This window comes from Anser cygnoides, chromosome 7, assembly GCF_040182565.1.
Source record: "Anser cygnoides isolate HZ-2024a breed goose chromosome 7, Taihu_goose_T2T_genome, whole genome shotgun sequence".
Classification (NCBI taxonomy): domain Eukaryota; kingdom Metazoa; phylum Chordata; class Aves; order Anseriformes; family Anatidae; genus Anser; species Anser cygnoides.
The window spans coordinates 33,672,182-33,679,643 of record NC_089879.1 but is presented as its reverse complement, the minus strand read 5'-3'; positions in this window follow the sequence as shown (position 1 = coordinate 33,679,643).

The following is a 7,462-nucleotide window of genomic DNA, read 5'->3' as shown; positions in this document are numbered from 1 at the left end:
TTTTTTTTTTACAGCTTCGCAAAAGCAGTAAATAAGTGCACAGAGGAGATACCACTGAGCGCATAGGAAAGAGGGACAGAATAAAGAAAGGGCATATGTCAGTAGAGGATGTATGTGCCACAAGAAAGAAGATCTTATTGTTCATGGGTATGAAATCCTGCAGCGTGGACTGGCAGAGGAATATAGCTGCATGTAAAATTTGCCAAAATTGGAGTACACTGTACTGCAGCTCCTTGGGACATTAAGTGAAACAGAAAATTAAGCAGAGATTACTTCTAGGAACAAAAATACAGTAGAAAGCCCATCCTTGTAAAGAAAGAAAAAGTGCCTTACACTGGGAGAAGAGAATGAAAGAGAATGGTCTCTGTCCTGGATTTAATGCTGAGGGATGATGAAATCAGCACAAGGTTACTGTGTACGTGCTCCTGCGAGAAGAGTCATGCACTTAGGGTCTGTGGAGATTCCCTGGGCTTTCATCACACATTTACTAGCTGCTAGCTACTCATGACCAGAAGTTCTTGCTACATGGAAGGCTGTTGAATACCTTATGTAAAATGGGGCTTAGTTCACAATTCTAGAAAAGGTGAGTTATTTCTACCCTCTTAATTTACTCAGTTCCTGGCTGCTGAGTTGAAGCAGTAATTGAATATATGTGGAAGCAGAACTTGTTGCTGGGAGAGGATGATTTCCAAATACAGGTTTGCAGCTTGCTGACTGCTTTCAGGGGAAGCAGAAGCTTGCTTTGCAACAAGTGCATCTTTTTGGTGAATAAATCAAAGGTACCTTGTAGTGCTGCTTTCACCAGAATGAAGTAGACATTGCCATTTGAAGTTTTCAATAGTAGTGACTCTTAGCACCACATCCCCAGCAGTCTCCACTGAGCCTCCATACCCCTGTTGTTCATGGGGGCAGCCTTGGTTGGCGCTGCAGGTCTTGTAGGCTGCAGCCTTCAACGTGTGAATATCTTCAGGTCCTGTTCCAGTGCAATCCCCTCTCCCATCTGCTATGTATCAACTTGAATTAGTGGTTATTACATTGATTTGCAAGGAACATAGTAAGTGCAAAATTTTCCTGTTGTCGTCATAAAGGCACAATCTTTGATTCTGTTAAAAAGAATCACACAGTTGATGTTACGAGGTGCTGTCAAGATCAGCTTTGTCTCTGACTGTACCGTCCTTGGAGAAGTTTAACAAACGTTATGTGCCATGGAACAGACAACTCTGATCCAGCCTTCTTCAAAACAATACATTTTGTACTACGCCTAAAGCCAACAGTGAGTCAGCTACTGGAATCAATTCTCTTGTGTCATCTTGGTGCCAACACACTAAGCTGGATTCTGCTCGCCGGCATTAGGTAAGCATCTGATGGCTTCATGCTGTTTTGCATCTGTGGCTTCAGCTTCCTGAGCAATCATCTGCACGAAAACTGAATCACAAAACTGAAGGAAAAGGTGGGTCACATGGAACATTAGTGATGTTTTACAGATTGTTTTGTATTTTTAACCAGTGGTTAGATACTTTCATTTGACAGATTTCATACATTTTATGAAGCCTGGCCATGCCTCAGAAACCCCTATGAAACCCTAACAAAGCTGGTTTAGCAATATTCTCAGCTAAATTAGTGAATCAGGAATAGACTCTTGACTCCCGAGCTTGTATTGCACACAAGAGACTCTGATAACACATACTGTATTTTTTATTACAGAAGGCTGCATCCCTCTGCTGTTGCAACTTTGCATCCACCCATCTGAGTCACTCAAAAAATGTCAACTAGATCTGTGAGTCTATTTCAGATAATCCTCTAGAAAATAATACTCATGGGGGAAATACTTGATTATTCTCAAGTTAGAATTACTCAGTTAGTGTCTTTAGCACGTCAATATTGCACACCACACCAATTAAAAGAAATAATGACTTGAAGCTGGACCGACATTTTCATTCTGTGAAGGAGTAATTAATATCTGAGAAGCTATTCATCTGTTGAGTAGCACCTTGCTGAGCACAAGTCATGACAAATAGTCATGACTGTTTGCAAAGTAGAGGTCTGTGTTACTTAACATCTGTGTACCTTACTCCATTAGGTAATTCATCAGCTGTGTATATGAAGCCTTTGAATACAGGTAATATTTGCCATGTGAGGTACTTGTGAGGTGGAGATATGAAACAAAGAAACAGCTGGGAATAAATTTCTATTTGGATTACTAGTCAGCCTATTCTCCTTTTGCCCTTAATTACCACAAGGTCATGGATAGATGCAAAAGAAAGAATGGCTTGCCAGAGATAGAAGCCAAGCTAATCTCCTCACTGTTCTTTTCCTGAACACTTGCAGTACACGTATTATTTTACAGCTGATGGAGTAAAAATCTCAGGTTAAGATTCCTTTTAAAATTAGAGTGTTGTAGGAAATAGAATACTGTAGCAGGGTGTTAGTAGATCTTTATTATTACATATCCCTTACATTTCAGCTGCAAGTTTTCTTCCAAGCATGCTTCCGCCGCATGCTTTTATGAAGAGACTGAATAAGAATGTTGGATGAATATTTTTTTATCTTGCTGTCTGCATAGTTTATCATGTATTGGATTCTGCTTAGCAAGATTCCCAAACAGTACAGTTAGCTATTACCGCATGGTACTGGCTTCTTACCTCTTTAATTCCAGCTGCAAAACTGTATTAAAAGACAAATACTTACATAATGGTACTATTCAGTAGGAGAATCTGTGGTAGTTGTCATGGGGAAAATTTGTCATCATGAATGGGAAGGGCCCATGAAACAATTTTTGTTAAAAGTTCAGCCAAGGCATGAAAAACCTTGTGAGACTATGAACAAATTAATAGATTAGCATGCACCACAAGCTCTAGAGTCAGGGCATTAACTCAGATTGTTAGAAAACAGATGTGAACTCTGGATCCTTTTCCTCCACCCCTTATTTTGAATTTTTTTCTAATGAGATCCTTAAAGGGTGATTATTTCCATATGGTCTTGGGGAGAGGCTGATAGTGGTTACACCTGTTACTAGTTTGATGTATCTGCACGGATATTCTAGTTAGTGCTAAGGACAAAACAAATAAGAACAGGAATTGTAACCTGAAACTAAGTTCTCACAGGAAAGCAGGATAGTGCAGATGCGGTTTCTAATGCCAGATTTTAGGACACCCTGTCTTGCTTTAAAAGATCAGTTGGATCTGGGTATATTAAAATATGTGTAACAGTAATCTGTCCAGATGCAGTGAAATGTACGATTTTGCTTAAAGTTATCTGTCTGAGTTAAACAAACTGTTCTTCAACTCAGACCCACCACTGGAACTCATTGTAAGACTAACAAAAATATTATTTCCTAGTTCAGATATTCATCTATGCCATTTTGTATTTTTCTCCATGTGCTTTCTGTTTTTTCTTCTTAGATACTACTTTTCACCATCTACAATAGTGACTATTTTAGGCATCTTCTAATTAACGCTGAGAAAAGAGGAAATAGAAGATCAGATGATAACATACAGGGAAGGGGAATGAAGGGCTAATTGAATGTGTTCAAGGAATTAGAAGCATCAGAAGTGAGGATTGAGGAGCCATGTGAATCATCAGGACTCTAAATAATTCTAAGGTAAACTGTTCTCTTTAAACTGTATCATTAGCAAAGTGAATTACAAGAAGCTGATAGGACAAGAGCCTGTGGTTTGAATTTCGAAGAAATTATACCAGTCTAGGGTGCAGAAAGTGTCCTGTTGATGTGGGTGAATAGGTGTTATACCAAGACCAGGAGTTAACCACAGGGAGGGACTCGATGGAGGTAGTGGAAAGAGGCTAGGCAGGGAGAGACACTGGTGAGGCCGTCAGGTGAGGCCAGGCAAGAAGGGCAAGGGAAGACGTGCGGTGAGCAGGCTGGCTGATGCAGGTGAACCTCACCTGACAGCCAGAGAGGTGGTGAGGTGAGGCATCCTGCGTTAGGAGAACCCTGCTGCCTCACGGGTGAACAGAGAGGTTATCTATTTCTGTCTGCCCAGCTGCCCGGTTCCCCGAGGAGGCGCTCTGCTCTGCTCCATCTCTCCACCCCCATCTTGTACTCAGGCATTTGATTTGTTTTGATCTTCCTCCAGTTGTGCTCAACGAAGATGAGATCCGGGCTGGGTGATCTGATTTCAGGCACAGCATGAGCTGCAACCTAGAGCTTAGTGTTTTAATTAGACACAGCAGGAGGAGAGGGAAGAGGATTTAGATCAATGAGTGTCTAAGCTAAGGTAACAGACTCCAAACTGTTACGTACTTGACCTTGAGATTACTTATGCTAACTAGGAAGCAAAGGAGTTCAGCCTGTCTCAGAAACATCACTCCAGTGAAGCATTTATTACTTTCAGCGGAAACAATTGCATGTTCTTCACTGCAGTTAGATGTCTAAGCAGACACATGTCAAAAACCTTTGCAGGCTTTTTGAGCCTTTGAAAGCATCGTATAGTAGTTGTCTACAGACTGTGGCAAACTAGAATCAGTTTGAGTAATTCTGTAAAACAAAGCTTCACTTTGTTTCAGGTCATGTCCGCTTGTCATTTAAATGCTTGGTTATTTTTATTACTGAACATAAAACTAATGACTACTACAGTAAAACTTTGAAATTATATGGTGCTGCTGCCATGTTGTACTGCCTTCTGAAATAGTGGAATATGTTCCACTACTTATCATGCCTGTGCTCTGCACAGACAAGCTGGTATCTTGCTTCAGGGGTTCACTCTATGGGCTTTCAGCTGGTGCATTTCTCCTCTAATGCGAACACAAGTGTGCGACCAAGTCTTCTTGGGAGTAGAGTCCAGGATCAGTGATAATGTAAGGTACCTGATGTTACCCAAAGACATCTAGATAGTCTTCACTAGTTAATATCATTTTGCAAAGTGGCTTTGAATAGATTATTGGATACTTACATGCATTTGCAATACTAATTTGCTGTCTCTGCATGTATTAAAAATGTTATCCTACAATGTGAAATTGAGATAAGAAGGATATCACAGAGCTAAATATTCCAGATGGCAAGGCAAAATGCTTTACTGGTTCTTACCCGTTATTTAGTCCAGATGGAAAAGTGTGTGATGTTGGTTTTGTTTGTTTGATTGTGTTTTTTGTTTGTTTACTTGTTTTAATACCAAAGCACAAGCTTTGTGCTGGAGTTTCCAGTTTTTGCTCAGCCATTGTAATGTATTGGTTCAGCATCTTATGTTCCTAAGTGATCTAATTCTAAATAATATTTTGGGGAGATAAATTCTGAACCTCAAATAAAAGGTTTTGCTCTTTGTCTTGACAAATATCTCATCCTTTCTTCAAAATATTTACTTGATAAGCAGATGGTCTGTACCACATCCTAACTTTACAGAAAGCACAGCCAGACTGCCTGTTAGACTTGTGGTAGCAAACATGTTCCTTGAGCTAATGCCTGTCCTTTCTCTCACCCACTACAAAATATATCTTGAGGAAGCTAGATCTATTACCACTGATTTCAGTCTGCCTGATCAGTTTTTTCTCAGTTGCCTAAAGATAACAAAGAGTAACATGAAATTTCAATACCATAGGTCAGTTGCTGTCTGACAAATATAAACTCTGAGGGGTGAAAATCTGGCCTGCTTTATTACTATTGATTTATGCAGAGACTGAGATAGAAGTGAAACTAGCATGGTAAAGAAAAAAAAAGTGAAGGTTTTGGTTTCTGTTCCTTTTGATTATTATTATTGGCAGTTCTTTTTGTATTGTCTATATTTGTCTGCACTGCATTTTGTAGTGTTTTACCACCGTATTGCTGTTGCACCAATGCATTGCATAATCCGAAATTATCATTTTAGTTTTCTGTGTTGTTACTCTGAACAACTTTTATTTTTTTTGGCTTAACTGTAGACTGTCTCCACCCACTTTCCCGCTGTAACTGATCAAATTCTGCAAAGAATTCTCCACTTTGGATAGACTATCATTTCCCACCCATGCTGTTCTCACTGAGGTTAGAAATGTTATTTATTTTATGTAGTGTGGGGGAAAAACTTGGCTAACCCTTCAAAACGATCTTTCAAGTCCTGTAATTCAATGAAGTCTTTATTTACAATGGTAATAGCTATTTCTCCTTGCGCTCTCCAAACTGATTTCTCTCTGGTTTCAAGAGAATGAAGCACTGTTTTCCATTTTCAAGGTCTCCAAATAGTCTGTACCCCAGATCAAATCTTCTACCATCAATGCAAAAGGCGCAGAAAAGTTAATGCCAATCTATCCTAGGACAGGTGCTTTGTGGTTCACATGTTAATTCTTTGGTTAGTCTTACGGGCCATACTTGTCAATCTGAGCAGTTAGTGGACCAACACTTAGGTAAATTGTTCATTTCCCATGTGTTTTGGTCTTCTGGTAGTGATAATCATGATCCTATTCAAGATGAACAAATAGAATAAAATAGGTTATTTTCAATATGTTAGTTAAGAGTGAGGTTATATGTGAAAGGTTTACAGGGGATATTAAAAGGTGATATACTGTAGAAGACTTCTGTTAGTTAGGGGCAAAACCAGAGAGAAACAAGGACATCCTGGAAATTCCAAGTGCAACAGGCAACAACCACTTGCAGGTAATTGATTTGGGGCACTCAGTCTGAAAAAGCAATCGTCAGAAAAATAGATTAGGGAAATCACTAACGGGATGTAGCACCTTTCTAACCAACTAGTTTAAATTTCTGAAGAGGTCTACGTGATCTATGTGCTTTTTGGTGTAGGTGAAGGAGCCAGTGCTGCAGGCAATGGGTTGGATTCCCTCTCCACACCTAACTAGATGCTCTTGGTGGCAGTGGGAAGAAGGCTATGTGGTACCCTGCTGCCCTGACTTTCTCTGTCTGCATCCACCCTAGCAGTTATAAAGCTCCCCTAACAATCATGGGGCTCTCCTTGGAGAAGAAAAATAAGTCTGAAAAGGCAATGAAATCAGGAAGGAGCTATGAACTCCATTGTAAAAGCTTGTAATTGCTGTTAAACTATGGATTACGTTGGTTCAAGTATATTAAACCTGGCATCAAAGAGTATAAAATACGTACTTGAATTTATCTCATGCTAAATATGCCCTTAGTTACATGCTTATGAGCTTTCAAGAAATGTTGTCTTTCCATCGATATTTGTAACAGTCTTGATACAGGAGCATGAAGTTAGTAAACCATCCATTCTGGCCAGCCTTCTTCTCTTCTGCTCTTACCCTAAAATTAGACATAGATTTTGTACTAAAAGACAAACATTAGAGACAAACATTAAAGAGGAAAAAAAAATACTTTAATCTGTTTATATATACAAGGCTAAATTTCAGCTCTCCAGTTTGCAGAGAGCTGTGAATGAGAATCTTAAAATCAGTAGAAATGAGACTCAAGATTTATTTATTTCTGTTACAATAACATGTTAACACATCAGGTTTGGCTTTTGCTTGTTTTCTCTAGCAATCCTTAATTAATATTTGCCTTTCACTATTT